The 27,037-nt window shown below is 43.8% G+C and overlaps 1 long non-coding RNA gene across 2 annotated transcripts in view; it reads left to right on the forward strand.

The window, feature by feature from the left end:
• Positions 1 to 12,794, forward strand: part of LOC102446284 (uncharacterized) — a 43,347-nt gene extending 30,553 nt beyond the window's left edge. For both annotated transcript variants that reach the window (XR_012901625.1, XR_012901626.1), the window contains exons 2-3: positions 10,320 to 10,409; positions 10,713 to 12,794. This is a non-coding gene — a long non-coding RNA (uncharacterized LOC102446284). The remainder of the gene's footprint in view (positions 1 to 10,319; positions 10,410 to 10,712) is intronic.
• The last annotated feature ends 14,243 nt before the right edge of the window (positions 12,795 to 27,037 follow it).

Below are 27,037 nucleotides of genomic sequence, written 5' to 3' on the forward strand. Positions count from 1 at the left end.
GCCCTAGGAGGCACTGGGGAGGAATAACTTAGAATGGCGTTGGTGAAGGGCTATTGCAGAATAGCAGCAGCGGCGCATCTACGTACGCCTTATTTTGAAATAGCTATTTTGGCATTATTCCTCGTAGAATGAAGTTTACAGATTTCAGAATAAGCCATCTGTTACTTCAAAATTATTTAGAAATAACAGAATGGCTGTGTAGACACTTGCATTGTTATTTTGAAATAAGGCTAGTTATCTTGAAATAACGGTGCAGTGTAGATGCACCCCTCCTTTCTTCTCACCTGCTTGCTCAAAGCAGCTGCAAGGAACCTGCCTTCTCAATGCCTTGGCCTACAGCCAAAATGGAGGAAACAATACAATGGTGATAGGGAAAAGAACTTGTTTGTCTCTCTCCCACCTCTCAAATTAGGGCCAGTCACAATCTAGCCCTCAGCATTAACATCCATAGAGCTCAACTCTTTACAAAGATGGGTGAGTATTGTTTGCCCCATATTTACAATCCATGCCTGTGGATTCTCTACTTCAGTAGCACTTCCCACTCAAATATCTTAAAGATATTTACAGATACAAATGAGTTCATCTTCACAGCACTCCTTGGAGCTGGGTGTTGTTCCCATTTAATAGGTAAGGCCCTGGTCTACACTATAAATGTAGGTGGCCATATTGATGTTGCTGGGGGTGTGTAAAATTCACACCCCTGAGTGAAGCAGTTATACTAACCTATTTCCCGGTGTAGACAGCACCATGTTAACGGGTCTTCTCCTGTCCGCACAGCTGCCACCTTTTGGGGAGATGGAGTACCTACTCCAATGAGAGAAGGTGTACTGTCAGCATGGGTAGCATCCTCACTAAGAGCTACACCAGCACATCTGCAGTGCTGACGAGCCCCTAAAATCAGAGACATGGAGACATCAGTTCACTTCAAAGGTCACACAGGAAGTCCATGGCAGAACTAAGAATGGATGCCAGACTCCTAACCCAGTGCTTTAGCCACAAGGCCATCTTTCCACTGCCTCATAATAAAATGGGCCATGTTCTCAAGAATTGGATAAAGCAAATAGATTGGGAACCAGACTAGTTATTGTATTCTTCCTATCAGCAGCTGCCAAGAAAGAATCCTTGTCAGACAAGTCAGTGGGGTACTCAAAAGAAGTATCAAGAGGCCTCAATAGACACCCACCTAGTGCCCTCTTCAGCAATATATTTTTTTTAAAATCCTTCCAGATGTTGTTGTTAATTTGCGTATTAAATATCGGATTGGATTTTATTGACATGAGTAGACATATGAGTCTTCATCTCATTATCAACCAGCATGTGCAGTTCACATTTGCTCTTTACCAATGCCCAGGCTTCCAATAGAGTAACATTCACTATCAACCTTTAAAGTACTATGGCAAGGCCAGGCATGTCATGTACTAGAGTAGGGCTGGGCAAAATATGGCCCAGAGGGTTGGCTCTGGCCCGCAAGCCACCAGATCTGGTCCACAGGCAGACTCCCTGCTTGCTCCGCGCCCCATCTCCCACTGCTCAGAAAAGTGGCTGTCATGGCCATTTCTCTTTCACAGTTGTGAGCCTGGGGGAAGGGAGAATGGTGCTTCATGTGCTTCTCTCTCCCCCACCACAATCCCATTGGCTGATTTCTGGCCAATAGGCACTGCCTTTTTGAAGAACAGGCAACACAGGAAGCACCACTCCCTCCTCCCTTCAGGCTCTTATTCACCAATGCACATGGCCCCCCTGCAGCTTGTGTGGAGGCAGGGCAGGCAGAGAGGCTGCATGAGAATCCTGCCGGGCTGCTGGCTGGGGGTAACCCAGGTAAGTCTCCTGGCTAGCACCTGCTTCTGCCTCTCACCCCTCCCAACTCTCTGCCTCCCAGCTCCTGCCTCCCTACCCCATATATGCCAAAACCCATGTCCCCCTCCTGAACCCATACCCACTCCCAGATTCTGTACCCTAACTCCCTGCCCAAGGTCACAACCCAAACCCCTGCATCCCCTTCTGCTCCCTAGTCCTCTTCCCCAGAGCACAATCCCCTCCTGCCTTCGGTCACAATCCAGACCCCGGCACCCCACTCCAGTGCCCCAGGTCACACCCTAACTCCCTCCCAAACCCCACACCTGCTTCTGCACCCCAATCCATTACCCCAAGCTCCCTTCTGCAGCCAACCTCCATCCCAAACCCTGCACCTCCTTCATTAATATCATGGAAGAGTGCAGCCCTTGACCACTTTCCAAAATCTTGGAGAGGCCCCCCCCATCAAAAATTATTGCCCATCCCTGTACTAGAGATTAGGGTGGAGCAGAGTATATTGCCCCTTGTGAATGACACTTGGGAAGACTGTCTTTGGAAACATCATGTCACATGATGCTTCCCCAAAGGAAAGTGCAACCTCACAAGTAGCCCCTCTGCAGGGCTTTGTGAAATCTATGATCTAGCCCTGTGTTTCTCAACCTTTTTGTATAAAGTACCCCTTTCCCCCCCACAAAAAAATTGTAAGTACCCCCAATACCTACAGTTTTCACACACACACAATTTTTTTCTACCATTACAACGCATTTGTTTAAACAATTTAATCATAGACAGGTAGGCAATGACATTTTTGGGTGCAAAAATTACAAAAACAATAAAGCTCTGTAAGACTTTAAACAAAAATTCAGTTTTCTCCAAATTTCAGTTGTGCTGACGTACCCCCCGACTTATCTTGAGTACCCTGAAGTGTACTCGTACCACTGGTTGAGAAACATTGGTCTAGCCCATTAAATAGAAGACACCTCAGAAATGTTTACACTGCAGTTATACCCTTGCAACTGGCCTGTGCCTGCTGGCTCAGGCTCTCAATATGCAGGCTAAGAGGCTGTTTAACTGCAGTGTAGACATTTGGGCTCTGCCTGGAAGCAGGGCGTTAGGACCTTGTGGCCACAGCTTGAGCCCAAACATCTACACTGCAATTAAACTGTTCCTTGGCGGGAGCCTCACACGCCTGAGTCAGCCAGCACTGGCCAGCCATGGGTGGGAGTCTAATTGCAGTGTAGCTCTCCTTTCTGTAGTTAACTAGTGAGCATGGAGGATGGGATAGGAAGAGGATATACTGAGTCCTTGTCCCATCTTTGGCTGATGTTTACTTTGTCTGCAGTATATTTCAATGCTCTATTTTAGTTTTTTTCACATTGGGGTTAAGATTGTACCAGGTTGTCACTTGCTTCTGCCCAGATAAATAACAGCAGCAAACATGACTGTTGACCTAATGGGAAAGTAATATGTAGGTGTAGATCTAAGTCATCATCTGCACACAACCATACGAGATTAGCATTAAAGCGCCCCTTGTTAAAATAAGAAAACACTAATGTTTCCTCTGGGGAAAGGTAGTTTTCTTAAAAGCCAATGGATTGTGAGCCAAGCAGAGTGTTATGAATTCAGCTTTATCATGAGCCTGAAATTTCAGACAGTGACTGACACACATAAAAGGGATAATAGGAAGACTTTCAAAGGGACACATGTATGTTGAGTGCTTAACACCCAGTGACATTTTGGGCACCTGGTTGTTCTTTATTCCTTGAAGATGTCCTCCCACGCGACTTGCTAGGGTCACAGAAATTCAGTCTCAAAGTCAGGAATTGAAGCCTGGTCTCCAGTTTTGTATGTTAACAACACTAGCCTATATAATCTCTTTGTTTGGATTTAGATCCTCTGCTTCCAGATACTCTCACTCTGCATTATTAGTGGGGTGATTATTTAGAATGTGATCGTGCTTATAATGTGCTTGGTGCTTTCCAAACACAAAGAAAACATTTTCTGTGTCCCAAAGAATTTGTCATTAGCATATGAGGGGGGAGGATAAAGGGTGGAGGAAAGAACTATTACATACAAATAGAGTGGCTAGAGTGATGGCTGGCATGCCTACTAGTGCCACATTGCTTTAAATATTACATTGACTATATATTTTACAATAGCCCCTATGAACTGGTCAAGCTCTGGACCAGTGATAAACATAACAGCTCCTAGTCCATAGGCTGTGTCTACACTATGTGCTTTGCCGAAAGAGGCAATGCAAATGAAGTGCTAATTAGCATTTTGTCGTGCTTCATTTGCATAATCTATTCCGAGCCGTTTTTGCACAAAAGCTGTGTGGAGGTGTCCATTTTACGCAAAAACCTCTTTTTGTGCAAGATCCTTATGCCTGCCCAGGGGAGACATCCACACTGATTGTTTTTGTGCAAAAACCCCTTGTGCAACAACAGCTCAGAATAGATTATGCAAATGAAGCGTGACAAAATGCTAATCGGCACTTCATTTGCATTGCATCTTCCGGCAAAAGCCATAGTGTAGACAAAGCCTTAGAAACTTGTAGCAGTGGAGAAAACCAGGTTGTGAGGTCTGAAGGGCTAATGCCCAACAGAGTCTGAAACTGGAGTTGGGGTGATTTCTTGTAAGTTTTTTTTTTGCATATATGTACGTCCTTTTATTGTTTTTAGTGTTAAGAATAAATGGGCTTGCATATAAAAAGAGCTGTGAGCATGGAAGGAGACTAAGACTTCTCAGTAGAAATGAGTTTGTGGGGGATATGAATGATGAGAAGGAACATTGTTCTATGTAGGAGGGTGTCACTGAAGAAGAAACAGTTATGAGAAAATCATGATTGTGGCATGAAGGTTGGCATCAGCATTGGAAAAATTGTAATGAAGTAGAATATGGTGCTATTAGAGGCCCGGGAGGGAAAGCAACCACACAATCAAAAGAACACAGAGGAGAGGGAAAAGAGGGGGTTCCTGATTTTTTATCTAATTGTGAGTTTAACTACATTCTATAAAATACAATGGGCAGAGGATGACTAGCAAATATTGAGTCACACAGGCCACATGACTGAGAGTCTAAATCCAGCAAATAAGGGGCTATATAAAGTTCACAATAAACCTGGATCATTTCCTCATATCTGGTGCAGGTGATTCTGAAAATCTGGCAGGCAAAGGTTTTTATGATTGCTATTAGGAAATATTCAACTCACTAAATAAGGGTAACATTCATCCTGGTAGACAAATGGATTACTTAACTCACCCATTCTTGGTAGAGGGAAGAAGGGGCATTGGCTTAGTAAATAATTGCTTCTTTGTTCTCTCTTTATGTAATCTTTAGTATGGGACCGTAATCAGGTGTTTACTGAAGCCTTAAACATGACAATGTGGTGAATGATGGTACTAGAGTGCAAGGAATTGTGTGCAGAAGGAGCTGTATTATCATTACATATTTATTTATTAGCTGCAGAGCACTACCAGTATGCTGAGTGCTATAGAGAACCCAGAGGAGACACAATTCATACTCCAAGGAACTGAGAGTCTCTGAGAACTAGATTTTCAGAAATATGCAACTGTAATTACTCAGTGTATGTATGCAATTATTAATTGCAGGCACTATGATTGTGAAAGCAAATCCACTAGTTGTCTGAGGAATAACATACTCCTTTTCTGAAAATTTAGGCCAAATTTAAAGCTGGTTAACATTTTTTCACTGAAACATTTTAAGATGTTATTTCAGCAAACTGTTTTTGTGTTTGTTGAAATTTGCATATTTGAGTTTGTTTTAATTAAAATGTTCAGTTTTTGGTTTTCAAGGACAAAAAGTATTTTTTTAAACCAAAAATGGGTTTGGAAATTGCAAATGTTTTGGATTTTGATTTTGATTTCAATGAGAAACCAAAGAGTATTCATGGGAAATTTAGAAAAGGATTAAAATACAAATTTCCCAGGGAAAATGATTGACATTTTCCAACCAACTCAGCAGAATACCTCGTTAGATTGAGACAGAAATCGATAGCAGGAATATATTTGAGGGAATTATGATTTCATTTACATGTTCAGGATTTCACTCAGGCCACTAAGCCTTCTTAAAGATTTTTAATGTCATTTAATCCCTTGGTGTCAGTGATCACCCCCATTGCAGTCTGGGAAATTATTGGTCAAGGAATAAAGAGGGAATCCTGAGGGGGAAAAGTCAGAGTATCATCCCCAGGAACAAAGCTTAACAAAGCAATTCAGCCTATGGGGACAGTAAAGCCTGAGAATATGCATTACTGATTGTCCTTTAATATGAGGAATGATGAAGGTCCCGATCTTCCGCAGATCTAAATTAGTGCAGTCAGTGGAGCTGGGCCAATTTACACCTGCTGAGTGTCTGTCCATAAAATAATTGTTTAAAAAATCTATTTTAGTTGCATTCAGAGTCCTCATTTAATACAGGGGGATGTACCTGTCTCATAGAGCTAGAGGGGATCTTAAGGGGTCATAGAGTCCAGTCGCCTTGCTCTCACAACAGGACCAAGTACCATCTCTGACAAATTTGCCTCAGACCCCTAAATGGCCCCCTCAAAGATTGAACTCATAGCCCTAGGTTTAATAATGCAAAGCTTAAACTCCTGAGCTATTCCCCCCATCAGTACTATTCCCTTCCCCTTCCAACAACTTTTTTTTTTTGAGTAAACGATCTAAAATGTTTCAGAAACCCTCTTGGCACATTCTATCTATGTACCAAAATGTTGCCAAATCCCTAACCCCTTTCGGGCTTTTCTCCCCTCTCATCTTATTAGCCAGAGGGTTTTAGCAACTCAAGCATTTGTGAAACAGCTGACAGGATTTGGCCCTGATTTCATTTCTTCTCTGTAAAAAGTTTCAGTGTCACAACTCTCTGGATGGCATGCTTTGCTCTGAGAGTCTGCCTGCACCATCGCTGATTTTAAACAATTCTGTTTAATCAAGAGTGAAGGAAATGTCAGAGATTCAATGTTCTAGATCAGCAGTTTTCAGGATTGATACATCTTAATCAAGCAATTAGATGACATTTTTGTTATTGTTTGGTGTTTTCCGCATAGGGGAAGGGAACAGATTTGCTGCTTTGCTCTGATGACTGCTAGCAGCAGTGTTTGTTGTTAACAGAGACATTTACACCTAACCACCAGTTGGCAGGTGTTAACACTTTGTTACTTTCTATTCCCACATGCTGAGGATTGTGGGAAGGCTGCCAAGCTCTCTGTCTTGTGTAACACTTCAGTTTTACAGTAACAACAACACACTTAAAAAACCCCTGAATGATAGAAAAAGAAACAAAAGATTTGAATCCTTCGCCTACCTACTTTACCTGAAGGGAATAGCAAGCTTTGTGAAAAGTCTCAGTTATTTAATTTTGTTTCTTTGAGGGCAAATGGAGGATGGCTGTTCCAATATTCATATTATAATCTGGTGTTGTAAGAAGCACAAGTTGCATGCTTTATGCCCCGACATTGGTATTCTGGTTCTGACACTTCCATTCAATTGTATTCCAAAAATGTACGATTAGTAATACAGCATAAAATGCATGGAAATAATAAAGAAAGAGGATTATAATGTAAAGGATTGATTTACTTTTGGATAACTCTAACATTTGGGAAATGTTATTTTCCATTGGTACATCCATGCTGCAGACCGCAGATGTGTGCAGTCCATTACAAAGTGAGTATGATTAGGAGAAATCTTAGGGAACATTTTATTTCCTATCTATGAACTATAGCAAGCATATATGTAAAGAAACCCTACTTCTCCCTCTCTTTCTCTCATCCGCATGCATCACGCACAGCGCCTTTTCAGGGCAGTTACTTGAGACACAGGATCCATGTTTTATGGTCAAATAGAGTTCACAGTGATTGATTTGTGGCTGATGCAGTGCAGTTCGATTGATTTTGATTTATTGGCATAAATGAGGGGCAGGGCAGCCGCAGAACTATGTGCACAGTGTGCAGGGAGTGTTGTCCTGATGTGAAACCAGTGTCTGCTGCCATTAAGCAGGGCTATAGATCGAAATCCATTGGACCAAATTTCATGCTGATTTACATCAGTAATTGATTTACTCCACTGGCATGAGGGGGCTTGCACCAAGTAAGCAGAAAGTCAACCCAGAATTGGTCTCACTATTTTCCCAATCGATTGAATGATCCCTTCTTTGCAGTGAAGTAGGATTGCACACATTTGCTCTTATATGGTGTGCTTCAAAAAGGAGACTTGGTAGAAATGGGTGTAATTCATGATAGTGGCACTGTGGTTGGGGCAATTGTCATTTCCATACACGGAAGCACATAAGGATGGTAACGTGGACCCACTGTAAGACCTAAGCAATGTACCTCTAACTTGAGCCCTAGTACTTACAGGCTTGTCAGGAAGTAAGGAACTGCTTCAGTCTTGGCACCTCTTTCATTACAAATTAAGAACTGTTTGTGGGCCCTAATTATCAGAGTTGTTGAGCCCTCACTAGTCCCATTGACTTTTTTTTCTGGGGTGAGGGGTCTCAGCCCTTCTGAACGTCAGGCCATTACTTCTTTCAGAAAAGAAACTCTAAGTCTTAGAATGAGCCAGGGGTCAGGATCCCAATAGTGCACAACCCCTTGGGCTGTGTATTGAAGGCTGCTTACAGTGCTGCAGAACAGACATGACTATGAGGGGATCATTAACCCACAAGCCTATTGAAGTGCTTATGCCATGCTCAAGCTTAAAAGGGGTTAAATCGAAAGAGTTGTAGGAAGCGAGGTAGTATCATAACAGCTCTCTCACAATCTTCTCAATCATCTAAACTGAAAGGGGGATTTGTTTCAACGAGATACAGAAACAATCTAGGTCAGAATCTTTCTTCTGTCTGTCTTTTTTAAAATAGTTGAGTGTTCTATTAAACACGTATAGGTCCATAGATTTAAAAGTCCTTTTAGCAGATTTACTGTTCTGGAGGCTGAATTTCTGAAGTAAAGGTTCTCTGGTCCTGCCATCAAGGATTCTTTTTATGTGGACAGAAAAAGGTGCTCAGGTATCCTAGAGATAGGCGAGGTATAATAACCTGCATAAATGACTTTATTAAACAATCTTTCTATAAACTAAATCTTCTGTAGTCACCTTTCTATGAGTTAGCTTATTTATCAGTCAGCCTATACTAGAGTCTGCAGTTTTTCTATGCAGGAAACTATTCAGCAGAAGTTCTACATTTGGCGTGGTTGCAGAATTGGACTTGGTAAAATCCTGGCCGTAGAGAAGTCAATGAAGATTTTGCCATTTGAATAGAGCTAGGATTCCAGCTCTTCTATCCTATTTCAAAGACTCTAATATCTTTTTATTTCAAGTATTCACAGACCAGGACTACATCGTGTCTGTAGCGGTACAAAACAGAAGGGCTATGTCTACCCTGGTGGGTTCTTGCGCAAGAGTTCCTGCGCAATAACTCTTGACAAGAACATGTACATAGGGCCATGTGTTTTTGTGCAAGAGATGTGCTTTTGCGCAAGAGCATCCATGGCAGTGTGGACGCTCGCTTGCACAAGAAAGCTCTGATGGCCATTTTAGCCATAGGGCTTTCTTGCACAAGAAACCCCTGTTGCGCGTCCACACTGCCTTCTTGCACAACAGCTCCTGTGCAAGAGGGCTTGCACCTGTTAGAAAAGAGCTTAGCTCTCACGCAACAAGCCCTCTCATACCACGCCGTACTGTAAATCTTCTTGCACAAGAGCAGGCAGGCAGTGTGGACGCTCTGCGGAAGAATGGCCGTTCTTGTGCAAGAACTCACCAGTGTAGACATAGCCAAAATGTTTGTTGTGTGGCACTTTTTTTTTTTAACCCGTGACTGTCATAAATTGGCTCTATGCTAGATTGTTGAGGCTGCATGAAGAGTATTTTGGATTAGTCTTTGCCACACATCAATTTGGTAACGGTCTGGATTAAATTGCTTCCTTCCTGCCTGCCGATGTTCACACTTCAACAATACATCTGCAACTCTTAGAGTGATGGTGGGGAGGTGAAATGGAGAATGGCCCCAATGTACTGGGGGATATCACTCCTGATTTTTTTTCTTCATTTTAGTGCAATACCGATGCTATGGCTGCGGTGAGTCAAGAAATGCCCCTCTCCTTTTAAAAGGCCATGACTGGAGTGCAGATGGTTCACAGATGGGAATATTAATGTATTGTGCCATGGTGCTGACACACTTCCCTTTGTTTTGTTACTAATTAATTATCTGAATTTTCAAATGGCTGGCTCATAGGAGTCAAAGGGTAACTGGTACAGATAACAGGAAGCTAACGCTAACTTCACTTCATTATTTTTTCTTGGAAACTTAAAAATTCCAGTCTTGTTACATTAAGCTAAGTCATGCAGAAATGCACCAGCTGTTCTTTGTATAGTGGAAGCCAAATTCAGCATTACATCCTTTTTTCTTTGTTTTTCAGAGGCCCGTTCTAAAACTACTTGACACATTAAATAAGAGACTCTTATCTGCGCTCTCCTTCCATTTGTTTGATTTTCCTAACTTATTTCTTTAAGGTGGATTGTTTCCAGCACTTAGCAATAAAACAAACAAACAAAGGAAGGAAGGAAGGAAACAAAACAGAAAATCAATTAATTCATTTACAGGTGGGTTGTTCAGTCTCCTGCACAGGTGTGGGGGCCTGTGCCCCCACTTGGTACCACGGCACAGCTCTGGGCAGTCAGAAGCCATGGATCTTTCCAACCAGGTGAATGAAATCACATTACAGTATTCTTTTTTATAAGATTTTCTCTGCTGGCATGTTTGCTGATCTTGGTGTCATTGTCTCCATGGAGGAAATTAGCACTTTTTTCTTCTGTTGCCAGGGGAAGAGTCTTTTACAAGGCATCTTCTCCTTTAGAAAATAAAATGTCCATCCTTCCCCTGATAACATTATCTCACCCTTATAGCTCCCATTTGGAAGGGAGAGAATCTTCACTGAAGCATGTTGGAGAAGGCTGGACATTCCCAATGTCAAAGGTCCCCTGCCTCCCACTCACACACTTGGAAGAGGAAAGTTGTGTTGGGAATGATGGGTACCTCTTGAAAGACATTCCTCCAGCAGACAAGGTTTTCCCCAGCATTGAACACGAATGAAGACCTACTTCCGCATCCACCAGCTCAGCTGTCTCCTTTTACCATGCACAGCGCTGGCCTTACCATGAAGCAAACTGAGGTAGCCACCTCAGGTACCAGAATGCGGGTGGAGGGGGGAGGGGTGCCACTAGGACCCAGAGTGTAGAAAATTGTGTCTGCTGCTGGTGCATATGTATTCTCTCTGCTCTAGATGCACAGAGATGGTGGAGTGCTGTGCTGGAGGAAGGAGGGCACAAGAGACATAATAGGCAGGCAGGAGAAAAGGTGGCATGGGGGCGGCATTTGAGCTCCCCACCTAAGGAGCCAGAATATTGTGGGCCAGCCCTGACCATGCACAGCATGTTGGGGACACAACAGAGTTTAGCAAAGCCATTTAAACAGCTGACACTGGCCTGCTTACCATTGGATCACCATCACATCCCCGTTACAGGGCTCCACATTGCTGGGGTACAGGTTGGGATGGTCTTCAGCACAGCAGCAGAGCAAATTTGTGAACTAGCACCTGCTTAGAGGGTTCACCTCTGTGTCAGCGGCAGATGGCTATTAAGGTGATTTCTTCAGGACAATAGTTACTTTTTGTGTCTGTGCAGTGCCCAGGACAATGGGTCTTGACCTACTTCCAGTCTCTAGGAACTAATGTACTGCTGCTGGTCATTTCAGAGCTCAGGATGGAAGGGCTGTATGGAGCCTATTCTGTGGCTGTTTCTTATTTCTGTAACAGGATACCTCAGAGCCAACAATCAGTCTAAGTACTATTATTTAAACACTGGATATTAGGCTTGAGTGATGTCACCTTTGTAGGAATAGGCAGTGAATGTAAACACCCAGGGGCTTCCTTGAGGAGTGAGACTGGCAGGCATAGATTGCATACCTGGCCAACGTGAAGTTAGGATGTGTCCAGTCCAGTCCTTGCATCTGCCTAGCAGCAGCAATGCTGTACCCAATATATACAGTTCTGCTGTGCAATGTTCCCTCTAATCTTTTCCATCCGTGTATGGCACCCATTTTTGTATCTGCACTGCAGCATGTGTGAATGTGCACCATCAATAGAAACACAAAACCTAGCAGTGGGCATTCTGCTAATCAGCTGGACGGCATTTGAATTTCTCCTGAGTGGACTCACAAATGCCCAGCTTACAGGGACATTGCTGTTGTGCCACCTGTTTGTCAGGGCTGGGAATGGACAACAGGGGGATCACTTGAGGATTGCCTGTTCTGTTCATTCCCTCTGGGGCACCTGGCGCTGGCCACTGTTGGAACACAGGATACTGGGCTAGATGGACCTTTGGTCTGACCCAGTCTGGCCATTCTTATGGTCTTATATTCTGCTATATTTGCACCTGGAATCTGTAGTAGTTCAGTGATGAGTAAGGCAACTTTGGAACAACTTATTTATGGGAGTAACAAGAAATACTGTAAGCCCACCTGTATTTAGTCTTTACAACGGGATCCCATCTCTGAGTATTGACATTATAAGTGATCATATGAGCATGTGGCACTGCAAAGAGCCCTTCCTGCTGAAGTTAACCCTTTATAAAACAGAAATTATGTTTGGAAAGGCCATAATGCATATACACACGGATTCAAATTATGCTGAATCTTTTTCATAAGCCTGCGTAATTTATGAGATGGTCTTTTCTATTCATCCACATTTCATTAGAGCAATTTGTCAGTGCTATTAGTGTTTTAAATCAAAGCATTTTGAACTTAAAAGACAAAGCTATAAAAAAAGTCAAAATCAGATGATTGGTGAAGGTCATTGGAAGGTCATGGCTGAAGTCTAAATTGAACACATTATCCAGGTATAATTCTGTAAATTATTGTATTGCACAATGGTGGACTATTTTGTTTTTTATCTGCTCATTTTAATCGGGTAGCCAATCCATGTCTCCTTGCTAATAGTCTTGTTAACTCACGAGAAAGGAGTGGAAGGGCTAGCAGGTTAGCAAACAACATTTGACTGTAATTCAAAGAATATGAAAACATTCATACTGCTGATGCTCTCTGTGTGCCAAAGACTGTGTTGGAAACAAAAAATGACAGAGTTTGGAAAGCAGTTTCACTGACAAAAATTATAAAGAAAATGGAAATGGGCACCACCACAAGTATAATACAATTGCTGCATAGTGAGAAGGATGTCATTTAGGCTCTTATCCAGCAGGTTACTTAAGCACATGTCGCATTTTAAGCATGCGAGTAATCCTGTTGAAATCACTGGGACTATTAATGTGTTTAAAGTGAAACATGTGGTTAAATACCTTCCTAGATCCAAGCCCTACTGCCTTTACAATAGAAATGTGAACAGATGTATTTGTAGTGACTGCCTGACTACAATAATCCTTACAAGTGACCAATGATGTCCATAGCCAGCAGGACTTTCTCACTTGTGAGTAATACAGAGCATAACTTAATGCAGAAGGCTTGACAACCCCTGTTCAGTACCATTTCTAAATGGGTTTCTTGCAGATTTTTTTTCTTTTCTTTTTTTCATAATTAGAAGTTTACCTGGGATGAAAGTGAAGCAAAAGAATTTATTATCAATAAGGTGGGTCTAGCAGTTGCGTATCATGCTAAGAAAAACAGAACCTCTTTTTGCAGATCTTTCGATTTGAGGCACTTAACTCCACTTGCACTACAGTAATATAGCATTCTATAGGTGATGGCAAATGCAAGAGGTGTAATGCAAGAGTAGCTGAAGCTCAAGCAATTTTTTACTTTCATAACAGATGAAGAAATTCCAGCGGTACTCAGAATAAACTGCCAAGCTCAGAAAGGCCTGGTGCAAATTAAGCCCTGGATATGTGTCATTGCAATGGCCACATGTTTGTAGCTTCCCCAGGAAGCTCGTATTTAAATCCATCCTGCGCAATCATCTCTGTATATGGGCTAATAATACTCTTAATCTTTATTACATTTTCTCTTGAGCCTATATGTTACATGAATATTGCCTGGCATGCCTACAAACCTCTAATGGTTTGCATATTTGGTTTACTTCAGCCTAACTTTAAATAAAAAGTGGAATGGAAGTATGAAGGTGAGTATTATGCCTCCAAGGGCCAGGCTGGACCCTAACGTGTAATCAAGGAGGCCTTGCCTTGCCCTAAGGCTGGGCTATATAAGTAAGAAGTTCAGAAAGCTAAGGGGGAGAAGGGAGGTTTGTGGAAGATATGGAGGCTGTAGTGGGTGGTGGCTATTTTCCCTCAGGCTCCAGACTTGCACTGATGTGCTGACCTATGGCATGGTTGTGGCTGGCTTTGCCAGAGCCAGGGTGCTGACACCCCATGGCTAGGGGGAGAAGGGTGGGTGTCTCAGGGTATGTCTACACTACAAAGTTAGTTCGAACTAACGGATGTTAGTTTGAACTAACTTTCATAGGCGCTACACTAGCGCTCTGTTAGTACGAATTTAATTCAAACTAATGGAGCACTTAGTTCGTACTAGGTAATCCTCATTCCACGAGGATTAAGCCTAGTTCGAACTAGCTAGTTCGAATTAAGGGGTGTGTAGCCCCTTAATTCGAACTAGTGGGAGGCTAGCCCTCCCCAGGTTTCCCTGGTGGCCACTCTGGCCAACACCAGGGAAACTCTTCTGCCCCCCTCCCGGCCCCGGATCCCTTAAAGGGGCACAGGCTGGCTACGGTGCCCGTGCCAGGTGCAAGCCTGCCAGCACCCAACCAGCAGACCCTGCACCTGGCACAGATCGAGCCACCCACCCGATGCCCCCCAGCCCTCCCCCTCTTCCCGGGACCAGGCTGGCGGCTCCCGGGAGCTGGCCCGGGACCGCAAGAGGCGGGCACCCGCCTGGGCTAGTGCGGACATCGTGGACCTCGTCCATGATCTCCGCACTAGCCACAGGAAAGTGGCCGGCTTGGGCAGGAGAGCTGCCAGCCTGGCCACCCAGGAGCAGGTGTGCAAGAGAATCAAGGGGGTCCACTGAGACCCCTGATCCTGAGCCCTGAGCTTACAATGGCCGTCCTGGGTCAGACCAAAGGTCCATCTAGCCAAGTAGCCTGTCTGCCGACAGCGGCCAACACTAGGGACCCTGGAGGGGATGGACCGAAGACAGTGACCAAGCCATTTGTCTCGTGCCATCCCTCTCCAGCCTTCCACAAACCTTGGGCAGGGACACCACTCCTACCCCCTGGCTAATAGCACTCCATGGACCCAACCTCCATGACTTGATCTCACTTCCCTTTAAACTCTGTTCCAGTTCTAGCCTTCACAGCCTCCTGCAGCAAGGAGTTCCACAGGTTGACTATTTGCTTTGTGAAGAAGAACTTTCTGTTACTAGTTTGAAGCCTGCTATCCATTCCTTTCCTTTGGTGTCCTCTATTCCTTCTTTATGGGAACTAATGAAGAACTTTTCTGTATGCACCCTCTCCACCCAACTCCTGCTTTTAGAGACCTCTATCCTGTCCCCCCTCCGTCTCCTCTTTTCTAAGCTGAAAAGTCCCAGTCTCTTTAGCCTCTCTTCATATGGGACCTGTTCCCAACCCCTGATCATTTTAGTTGCCCTCCCCTCTCCCAGCCTCTCTCTTCCCCTCTCCCACCTCCTTTTCCCAGTCTCCCCCAGTTTTGTTCAATAAAGACAGATTCCATTTTGGAAGACACGTTATCTTTATTTTGTACATCAAGAAGAGGGGCTAGGGAAGGGTAAGTGGAAGGAGGTGAGGGAGGAATGGGGCACGAGCCCCCGATGGGGAGGACTGGGCTGGCTCTGCGGGCTTCTGGGGGTGGAAGCTCTCCTGCAGCCCCCCAATTGCCCCCTCTCCCCAGATGGCAGCCTGCGGCAAGTGCAGCCGGTCTGATGGCCGAGTGCTGTGATGTGCCCAGTGTGGGCAGTCCGGGCACTCCAAGCCAGGACTGCTTTGCAAGCGGGGCACCCCTGAAAACTGTCTGCCCGGGGTGGGGGTCGGGTCCCTTTAAGCACAGCCCTCGGCTAGCCTGAGACAGCATCTCCACGCTCTAAGTCCTCCTCTGATGCCCTGCCGGCACTGCTTCCGGCCATCCTTAACCCCGGTTCAGGGTCCACTTAATGTGGATATGCTAGTTCGAATTAGCAAAACGCTAATTTGAACTAGTTTTTTAGTCTGGATCCGTTAGTTCAAATTAGCTTAGTTCGAATTAACTAATTCGAACTAAGTTAGTTCGAATTAACGTTGTAGTGTAGACATACCCTCAGAGCCCAAGCTCCAGCTCAAGCCTGAACGTCTACACTGCTATTTTCAGCCCCTCAACCTGAGCTCGGCAAACCCAGATCAGCTGACTTGGGTTCTGCAACATGGTGCTGTAGGTTTGTTATCACAGTGTAGCCATACCCAGGGGGACCAGGCTAAGCATAGACTTTGAACCACAGCCACAGTACTGGACTGCAAGGGGGTACACAGGGATTGCCCACACCATTACAGGGAGTCTGCACTGCATGAGTGTTTAAACGCTGTGTGCATGTTGCGATGTTAATCGCTCTTCATCCCTTTTAGAAAAGAAATTCTGATGACTCTAAGGGACATGCCTGTGATTGATCCAATGCTTTCAGTTATGTTTGTAGGTGGGAGACTGCTGTCATACGCTTCAAAATCCCATCAATAAGAAAAAATGTTTTATCCCTTCTGAGAGTGCAGCTACCAGCATACACTCAAACATTTTACCTGAAATGCAAATCCAGCTTGATTTGGACAAATTGTTTTAGTTGGGGGGCAAAAAAACCTCCCAAATTTCAAAAGTGTTAAAATGGTTCATATTAGCATTTCCAAAATTACGCATGCTGATTGTTTATTTAGTCATTTAGTTTTGGCATTTTTCTCGATTATATTTTTTTTACAGATGTTTTAAGAAATCTGTCAAGACTGAAACAAAATATTTAGTTGTGGGTTGACTGAAATTTTTTACACAAAACAAAACTTTAATAAACATTGTGTGACAAAATTCAAACCATTTTCATTTCAGGTTGCTCTTCAATAATTCTTTTGAGTTTATTTTTCAATACAGTCACCAAACCAAACAATAGTTATCTACACAGCTCCAGCTGCGATCCCCTCTGTTTTCAGTGCTCAGAAGTCTATGTTCAGTGCGGAGATGGCAGAAGGCACAATGAAGTTGCAGTAGAAAGCAGAGGGGTTGAATGAAAGTTATTGGGGAGCTGTTAGAGGGAATAGGAAGGTGAGACCAGAAGTGGAGTAGAAAACTGGATTTATAAAGTAACAAAAGAAGTTATGTATGGTGCTGTGATTGCATCTTGGGGTCCTCAAACATCTGAGCATCCCTCATGTGGTTTATGATAGGCCTCTTGATAGAATTATAGCCCCATAAATAACAGCTGCTTGTTATTTATTGTATATTGTAGAGTTCGAATCTGCTTTTCTAGGAAGAGCTCTCCTTCTCTCCCTGGCTGGACTTTTGTTTGGTTTTTCTACCGAAAGCTACATAATGTAATTTAAAACTAAAAGAAAAGGATGATAAAATGACTGCAAGTGTGTCTCTAAGGGTATGTGTACACTTCAATCCTCTTCCAAGAGGAATTTCCCGGATTTCCCGGAAGGGTTTTATCTCAAAATAACCCTGTTTTTTTTCTCGAAATAGCGCTATTCTGCAATAGCGCCATAACGCAATTATGCAAATGAAGCATGGGAAATTCAAATCCGCACTTCATTTGCAATTTCGGATGTGTGCGTTTACATTCCTCTCTCGGAAGAGGAATGAAGTGTAGACATAGCCAAAGGATACATCTACACTACACATTTTTTTTCAAAATAAGCTATTCTGGAAGAAATACTCCAAAATTGCTTATTTCAAAATAGCACCTCTACACAAGGAAGCCTCAAAATTAGTCCAAGGCAGGCATCCCTAATGTGGATGTGCTACCTCAATTTACACCCCAACAGGCACTGGAGAGTGTTACGTTACTGGATTTTAAGGGGATCAGACAGGTCACTGCTGCACCTGTGGGGAGAGGGGTGTTTCCCCAAAAGTTGGTACAAAGGGGGCCATGTGATGTGTCGAATGAGAGCTTATGTTCTACTTATTTTGCATGTGCTATTCATATACTTATATGATATCTTTCTGTGGAGTTATAAACATGTACTCTGTGTTGATGCTGGAAAATTCTCTGTCTGTGGCTGAGCAATGGGCAAAGAATGCTCAGCCAGTGGCTATGCTAATTAGCAAGGAGACAATGAATCTCTAGGTGCCAATACACACCTCAGGAATGTGACTGATACCAGCAAACCAGCATGGGACGCAAGCAGGGCCAGCTCTAGGCACCAGCAAATCAGGCAGGTGCTTGGGGCGGCACTTTGCCAGGGGCGGCATTTCAGGCAAGCAGCTGGCACTGCCCCCTGCAATGCATAGCCCCGCCCCACCGATTTTAAAGGGCCCAGGCCCGGGAAACACTACGGCTGCGCAGCCAGCTGGCACCAATGTGCGCCTGGAGCCTGCTGGCCACTCTGTCTCCTCTCCTGCTCCTTCCCTCCCTGGCGGTCGCTAAGCAGCTGGCACCACCCACAGCAATTCCGCCCCCCCCCCCCCCCACCGATTTTAAAGGGCCGTGGGAGACGCCGCAGCTGCGCAGCCAGCACTGGCACCATGTGCGCCCGGCCCCGGAGCCTGCTGGCTGGCCCTGTCTCCTGAGTCCTGCTCCTCCCCGCAGGCAGCCACGTCCTCCAAGAGCCCCTCCACTCCAAGTGGAGGCTCCGTTCCGCCAGACCCACAGCCTGGACCCAGCCATCAGCCACCCTCCCGCCTACATCATGTGGCAATCCCAGATAGGATGCCCCCTTCCCGCCTAGGGTTGCCAGGTGTCCAGTATTTACCCGGACAGTCTGGTATTTTCGCCTCCTGTCCGGTAAAAAAATTCAGAGAATACTGGACACCTGAGATGTCCGGTATTTTCTGATTTTTTTCCCCAGTCAGGAGGTGAAAATGCCGGGCACCTGGCAACCCTACAAACACTCAGCGTCTGGCCTCCCCCCCCCTCGGACCCACCCTGACCCCCAACACCCCCAGTCCCCCAACACCAGCCCCTATGCTTACCTGGTTCCGCCATTCTGCTGGCACAAAATGGCTGCCGGCCAAAAGACCAAAGATAAGCAAAGCTGGGTCTTAGTGTTCAACTGCTCCCCGGTTCCTATCCCTGCACTCACTCTTAAAGGGGACATGCCGTTTTAATGCTGTTTTTCTTTTTTTTTTCTTTTTTTTTTTTTTTTTTGGCTTAAGTCTTGGAGTCCTTTTTTTTTTCTTGCTCAATAACTTTGGTCTCCCCCCCTTTTTTTTTCCTTCAACAGAATTTTTTCCTGGTTGCTTTTTTTGGGGGGGGTGGGGGAGGAGGGATTTTTTTGCTTGGGGCAGCAAAAAACTAGAGCTGGCCCTGGATGCAAGGATAGGTTGTTGGACCATGTGACCTTCTCTGGCCAAGAAGATGCCAGGAGAGGTATGTAAGTGCCATGTGGCACCCTCCATTTTGGCCTTCAGTTTGCTCCTGATCCCAGATGCAGCCTTGCAGGGAATGATGAGCCAGAAAGAACTGTGGAGCCATCCTGTCATAGGATATACACCAGAGACTTTTAAGATAGCAGTTTATAACATCTCTGCTAAGAGCCTGTATTGAGAACTAGGTGATTGTATTATCCTTTAACAACTTTACTCTCATGCGCTTCTTTCTTTTAGTAATAAACCTTTAGATTTTAGAGTCTAAAGGATTGGCTCAGCGTGATCTTGTGGGTAAGATCCAGAGTGTAAATTGATCGAGACCTGTGGCTGGTTTCTTGGGACTGGAAGAATCCTTTCAGGGTAGATGAGATTGGGTTCTATAACCCCTCACCTGTGTGCAGGTCTGGGGCTGATTGGGACACAGGGAGAGCTGAGGTGTCAGAGGGGTTTTGCTCGTGCAGCTTCTTGCTGGCCAGATTGGCAGCTAAAGTGCTCTGTGTGACTGGTTTGTGGCCTATTTGGGAAGGTCTTCAGTCTGGGGCTGTAAGGAGCCCTGAGTTTGAGTAAAATTCGCCCTGAGCGGATGCCCATAGCGATGCCCAGACCCAGTCCGGTCTGTCACAGACAGTAATTACTTTGAATGGCCTGGGTGGGGAGGGGGGGGGAGCTATTTCAAAATAGCAGCTGTGGAGTGACCACACTATAGCTATTTCAAAATAGCTATTTCAGAACAGGCGTTAGTCCTCATGGAATGAGGTTTACAGAAGTTGGAATAAGCCATCTGTTATTTCCAATTTATTTCAAAATAACGGAATTGCTGTGTAGACGCTCACATTATTTCAAAATAACTGTGCTATGCAGATGCATCCTAGGGAAGGATATATTTGATTTATGTGCTTTACAGGCCAGATTTTCACATAACCACTCCAATTTGTGAGTATGCAAAATGAGTGCTTTATTGAAGTTGGGGAGTTAAGTGTGTAGTTATCTGATAAGTCCATTCAAGTACCTGTTAGTATGTGCATGCAAGTTGTGCGCATGAACTGGAAGCCTTTGAAAATCATATCCCAGAGTCATTTTAATTTAACGTGGGGTAAAGGGCCAAGTCACGATGAGGTTAGCAGTATTGACCAACTCCTTTCATTTTATTTTGACGGATTCCTGTTGTGCTGTTAGAATATTGCCTGGCCTGGTTACAAGCTGACAGACAGATTTGACTGCAGTGGATGTTGCAAGTGTCCTGGCCTCTTCAGTGCCAACGGGGCTCTGTCATCAATTCCTTGTATCAGTGGTAAAATGTGTTTTGCCAACCTAAAGCACTCAAAATTCATGAGTCAGACCCCCTAAAAGCATGACATTGGCTTAAAATAATGGGTTAGAAATTAAAAATTGCCTTGCTTTTCCCCTGCCCTTTGGATGATCACCATAAATTCATGTGTGATCAATTCAGGTTTAAAATTCAAACTTACATGTGCCCAGAATTCACTCCTATATCTGCAGCCTCCCTCTGGAGGGATTTCCACTTGCCCTCAAATTCCTGAGCTGTAGTAATTTCCTTTTTCATATTCCCCCTTTCCTATTGTCCCAACTTTCCCATTGTGTCCCCCTTTCCCATTGTGTCCCCTATTTCCCTTTCTCATTGTGCCAGCTGCTCCTCACTTCCTCCTGCTCTCTACCCAGTCTCCTGTTCCTGTAAAGTTTTCCTTGCATGCTCTCCTACACTTCCTTTCCCCACTCTTGCCTGCTTTTATGCATCTGCCTTTGGATCCATGGCTATGCAAGAGAAAATCCTCTCCCTCACAGAAACAGAGTGTAACTGAAGTAAAGTCTGTGGGTTTGCCTAGGGTGGGGAAGGGATTCTGTTCCCCTGATCTCTGTGACTTTTTTTCTCCCTTAGCCTGGTTATTCAGGCTGAATTCATAGAAGTGGATTGGATTCATAGGGTATGTCTATACAGCAGGGCTTACCTTGAGCTATGTCAATTATGTAGCTCATTTCAAAATAGCTTATTTTGAAATTGGGAGTGTCGACACAGCGCTTATTTTGAAATAGAGGACTCTTCCTCTGATTGGGGGGGGGTTAGGAGTCTGAGTAAGAATGAGGGTTAGGAGTCTGAGTAAGAAGTCCTCCAGCTTGACAGTATTTCAACATTATTTTGAAATAACTGCCTGCTGTGTAGATACGGACTAAGTTATTTCAAAATAACACTAGTTATTTCAAAATAATGTTGCTGTGTAGATGTACCCTTAGCCATCACTGCCAAAAGCTGACTATGTGGTATATTGGTTCAGCTCCAGAAATTAGCATTTTTCAGTAGTAAACTTTGTACATGATTAATTTCTAAACTCACTGATCTTCCAGGAGAGTGCCAGCAGAATTCTTATGGAAGCCAAGAAAAAGGCCTAGGTGCGTTGTCTTTTCTTGCCAGCATCACCTCTGATACGTACACGTCAGCAGACTTCCTGCAAGCTCATGATTGGTGGCTTCATACACTCCGCAAGCTCTTGCAAAGTGTGGTTTCCACAGAAGTTTGCTCACCATGAGATTGGTGCAGTATGTTAGTTAACATGTTATTTTTGAGAGGTATTGTAGGAGGGAAGAGGGTTATGAAAGGGACTTCTTGATTCAATTACTTTATTTTTCCTCTTATGCTATGTAACAAGAGCAGTTAACAGATTCATGGTCTTTGATTGGCATACAAGTTTTGAGGGAGAAAAAGAGAAAGAGAAAAAACCAAGGGAATCCATTAGAAATTGCTTCTATTAGCTTGTTAATCTTTTACTGCAAATAATACATGCAAACCTTGAGTGAGCAAAGTCTCCTAAGAATATTATTTTTGTGGGTTATAACAAATTAAAGAAACAAATGAAAGTCATTAGCCCAGCTGGGAAGTACTTGAAACCTCCTAAGTTAGTGTGTTTTACTATTCTAAAAATAGATTTTAAAAAAGACATTTCAGTTGAAAAATAATATTTATTTTAAATGGCCGTGTTCTGTTTTGCTGCAGCCCAGCTTCTTGTAACCTTCTTCTTTCCCTGCCCTATAGCCAGAGTTTGGAAATGGAGGAAAGAAAGAAGGCCTGGAGATAGACAGACAAGCTAGCCAGTGGAGGCTGGTGTAGACTGTTTATTTGCAAAGGGCTGCAAAGTAAAAATCAAACCAGAATGGTTGGGAGCAGAACTGTGTATCTATAACCCTGATCCAGCAAACTGCTTAAGCGTGTACCCAACTTGCAGCATGTGAGAACTCCTATTGAAATCATTTATGTTTGAAGTTAGCCAGGGGTAGCTTAAATTGCAGCAAGGGAGATTTAGGTTGGACATCAGAAAAAACTTCCTGCCTGTCGGGGTGCTTAAACACTGGAATAAATTGCCTAGATGGGTTGTGGAATCTCCATCACTGGAGATATTTAAGAGCAGGTTAGACAGACCCCTGTCAGGGATGATCTAGACAGTGCTTGGTCCTGCCATGAGGACAGTGGACTGGACTCGATGACCTCTGGAGACCCTTCCAGTTCTAGTGTTTTATGATTCTATGAAGGTGTGTAAGAACCTTGCTAGACTCAGGGATTTAGGGCCAAATTGGAGTCTCATGCAGTCAATGGAAGGCCTTCACTGGGCTTTAGTAGTGATGGCTGGTTCCCAAAATAATTGGTAGGGCTGTAGGTGAGAAGCTGCCTTTTCTCCACATGCTGTATTTTTACTGAAGCTTAGTCATTTCTCTTAAGTGCAACACTGGGCCATGGAGAAGTGGAAGAAAAAAGGGGGTCCCACTTTCCTCTGTCCCTCTTTCAGCATTCAATATCGAGATAGTGTACAGTAAACGTCAAGGTGGGGAAAAGCCGTATGTATCCCTCTGTCCACTGTTCTCTCCTAAAATAAATTTCAACCCATTCAATCTAGCTGGTATCTCACTAGCTTCTCCCTCAGCATCCTTTCCCTAGTGCATGCCACAAATTCACGCAAATCCTCTGTCATCAATTGATGTCCTTTCCTCCCTACATTCCAACCTGACAACACAACCTACTCCTCGCCCAGGCAAGAACTAAAATATTCAATATCTTTTTATCCTGTCTGCATTGGCACACCTGTTACGTTTACAAGCCAATTGATTTGGAGGACGGTTATTCTTCAGTGATGAACAAAGATCTAGGGGACTATTCTCAAAGTGCTTAGATGCCTAAATCTCATTGAATTTCAATGGGAGTTCGGTGCCCAAATCTCACCGATGCCTTTGAAAATCTCCCTCCACTCCCACCAAGTGTCCATGCTAAAACTATATATCATTTCAGAGCACCCATCACCCAAAAGGACATTTTGAAGTTACACAGTGAGGCACTCATAAATTAGGAAATGCCAGAATTAAGGTTGCTTGTGCACTCTTCACTTGGCTCCCTTGTACATCTGCATTATGATACAGTCGTTAACTACGTGAACACATGCTATGTTTTCAACAGGGGGTCCACCGCATTCAGTGCACGAGATGGAGGGCTCTCACTTGGTGAACAGCTGTTCAAGATTTTGTTTGATCATCATTATTCAGTGTGGCCCCAGGCCTGACTTACTGCAAACTATACTCTGAAGCCAGAAATATTAATTTCCTCAGGGACTTTTCCTCATAGACTGTTCATCGTTATGGTAGCCGAGTACTTCACAAATATTAATTTATTTTCACGGTGTGGTCAAAACAATGTATTTCAGGTCTCAGAAGACTGAACCATTTTGGCTAAATTTTCCAAAATATTCATCCTGAGGCAGACACCTGACATGGAAAATTTCAACCCAAATAGTTAGTTTGGTAAGGTTGAAAGAAACTGAAAAAAAATCCTATAAAGGAAAGTGTTGGGAAATCTTAATATTAGTTTATGCTATTAGTTCCTTTATAATAAACACACACAAATGGATAGTAATGTGGCCTTCCTAATTCCAACTCAGTCCCATCTTTCCATCATTGCAACATTATGTTTCAGTAGATACATGTGGTAAATCGTAGAGCTCTTTGATAAATTGTGTACAATGCAGCACTGTGACTACCTTGCCTGCCCTCTGCCTTCTAATCCATCTCCCTTTGGATTTATTCTGACATTCCAAATCCCTGAGCAGTTAACACCACCATTTAAAATAAAACAAAGCAAAGCAGAAAACCAGCCTATCAAAGAGGTGTTTTATTTTTTCTGACAAAGTACATTGGTCTGTGGTTCAGGACAGGCAAGGCTCACTCTTGCAGCAATGACTGGTTTAAGGTCCAGTATTTTATGATTTATCGGTGCTCTAAACAAACTTTATGTGATTGAAAGGGAAGAATCTCAGCTTTCCCATGATACCAAATGACATTTGCTTCTGGCTCCTGGAGTTCCCAAGCTGTCAGACTTTTCAATAATGACTTTTTGTTTTTAAACAGGAAAAAATACTGAGATTATATTTAGAACAGAGCTAGGCAACTTTTTTAGCCAACAAGTAAGTACACTGAAAAGTAAGTTTTGGGGGCACTAAAACTATTTGTGAATTTGGTTAGTAGTTTTGGCTGAAAAATTGATACATTTTTAAGTCAAATTGTTCACCTCAGTCATTTCAAACCACAAATCAATTTTTTGTGTGTGTCTAATTTAGATTTTTCTCAATGATTAGTTTTAACATCAATCTTTTATACAGTTGGTATATTGAAAAGCACTCAACATTGGTCTATCTCTGTTCCCGTTGAAGTGAATGATAAATTTTCTGTTGACATCAATGGGCGCAGAGAGAGGTCAATGCTGAACGCTTTTGAAAATCACATCCTATGGTAACTAAGCTGTCTGGCTTTACAGGCATTTGCAAGAATGATTCCCCAGTATATTATCTGAAACTCTCTATAACAATTCTAAAGTAGCTTTTCCGTAAAAAATGTGGCACATTCAGAATGCAGGATATTGCAAAGGTATATAAATAGCTTTAATGGCATTTGTTAGGGATGGCCTGTGTCCAGAAATGCCAAATTTATTTTGACAAACCCTTATATGTAGCATATTTGGAAGGTTGTTTTTTAAAAGCTCTAATTCTTTGGCATACTCCTACAGTATGGTTAGATTCTGTAGGAGAGAAGATGGCAACAGAATTGCAGAAAAGCAGGGGCAGGACTAGAAATCCAATCTTAAACATAGTTGAACATCTGAGGCAGAGCACAGGTGTTGAAATCTAGATATTAACCTGGTTCAGAATTCTGGGTTAATGATCCAGATCTAATATAAGTCCACAAAGTCAATTTAGTGATGGAACAGTTAAGAAGTGGACCTAAATTTTCACTCACATTGATGAAAACACAATTCTCTTTCAAAAATTTGGTTAATTCTTTTAAAAAGGTATTTCAGTTGTCTTCACTCCAAGCTATTTATGAATGTATAGGTTTCCCAAAGCTGCTGCAAAGCAAACAAGCAGTACTTATGTCTCAGAAGTAGTTACATTAAAAGAATGATTTATTTTTAAAAACAACGTAATTTGCGTATATTCTCCTCCCAAAGATATGCAAGGGAGATGGTTCTAAGCTGAAATAAAGTAATGGAACCCTGGTTATATGAATTGCCCCTTTAACAATAGAAGTGACTTAATTTTTCTTGGGCCTGAATTCTTTGTTTTACTGGTCAATATAGCAAAAATCTGTAGTGTGTGTAATATCTGAGGGTATGTCTACACTACAAAGTTAATTCGAACTAACAGCCATTAGTTCGAATTAACTTTAATAGGCGCTACACAGGCAAACCGCTAGTTCGAACTTAATTCGAACTAGTGGAGCGCTTAATTGAACTAGGTAAACCTCATTCTACGAGGACTAACGCCTAGTTCGAATTAAGTAGTTCGAATTAAGGGCTGTGTAGCCACTTAATTCGAACTAGTGGGAGGCTAGCCCTCCCCAGCTTGCCCTGGTGGCCACTCTGGGCACCACCAGGGAAACTCGTCTGCCCCCCTCCCGGCCCCAGAGCCCTTAAAGGGGCACGGTCTGGCTATGGTGCCCGTGCCAGGTGCAAGCCTGCCAGCACCCAGCCAGCAGACCCTGCACCTGGCATGGCTCGAGCCAGCCACCCGCTGCCACCCAGCCCTCTGCCTCTTCCCGGGACCAGGCTGGCGGCTCCCAGGAGACTGGCCAGGGCCGAAAGAGGTGGGCGCCCGCCTGGTCTAGTGCGGACATCGTGGACCTCCTCGAGTTTTGGGGGGAAGCCTCCAATCTCCACGACCTCCGCACTCGGCACAGGAAAGTGGCCATCTAGGGCAGGATAGCTGCCAGCCTGGCCACCCAGGAGCAGGTCTGCATGAAAATCAAGGTGGTCCAGTGAGACCCCGACCCTGAGCCCTAAGCTTAGAACATAAGAACATAAGAACAGCCGTACTGGGTCAGACCAAAGGTCAGACCAAAGTACACTACAGCTGTTTCGAAATAGCTATTTCAGAATAGGCGTTATTCATCATGGATGATAGACCTCTTTTGTAAGCTGAAAAGTCCCAGTCTCTTTAGCCTCTCTTCATATGGGACCTGTTCCAAACCCCTGATCATTTTAGTTGCCCTCCCCTCTCCCACACTCTGTCTTCCCCTCTCCCACCTCCTTTTCCCAGTCTCCCCCAGTTTTGTTAAATAAAGAGAGTTTCTATTTTTGACCACACGTGTCCTTTATTTTGTACATCAGGAAGGGGGGCTAGGGACGGGTAAGTGGAAGGATGTGAGGGAGGAATGGGGTACGAGCCCCC

The sequence above is a fragment of the Pelodiscus sinensis genome, chromosome 2 (assembly GCF_049634645.1).
Source record: "Pelodiscus sinensis isolate JC-2024 chromosome 2, ASM4963464v1, whole genome shotgun sequence".
NCBI classification, from domain to species: domain Eukaryota; kingdom Metazoa; phylum Chordata; order Testudines; family Trionychidae; genus Pelodiscus; species Pelodiscus sinensis.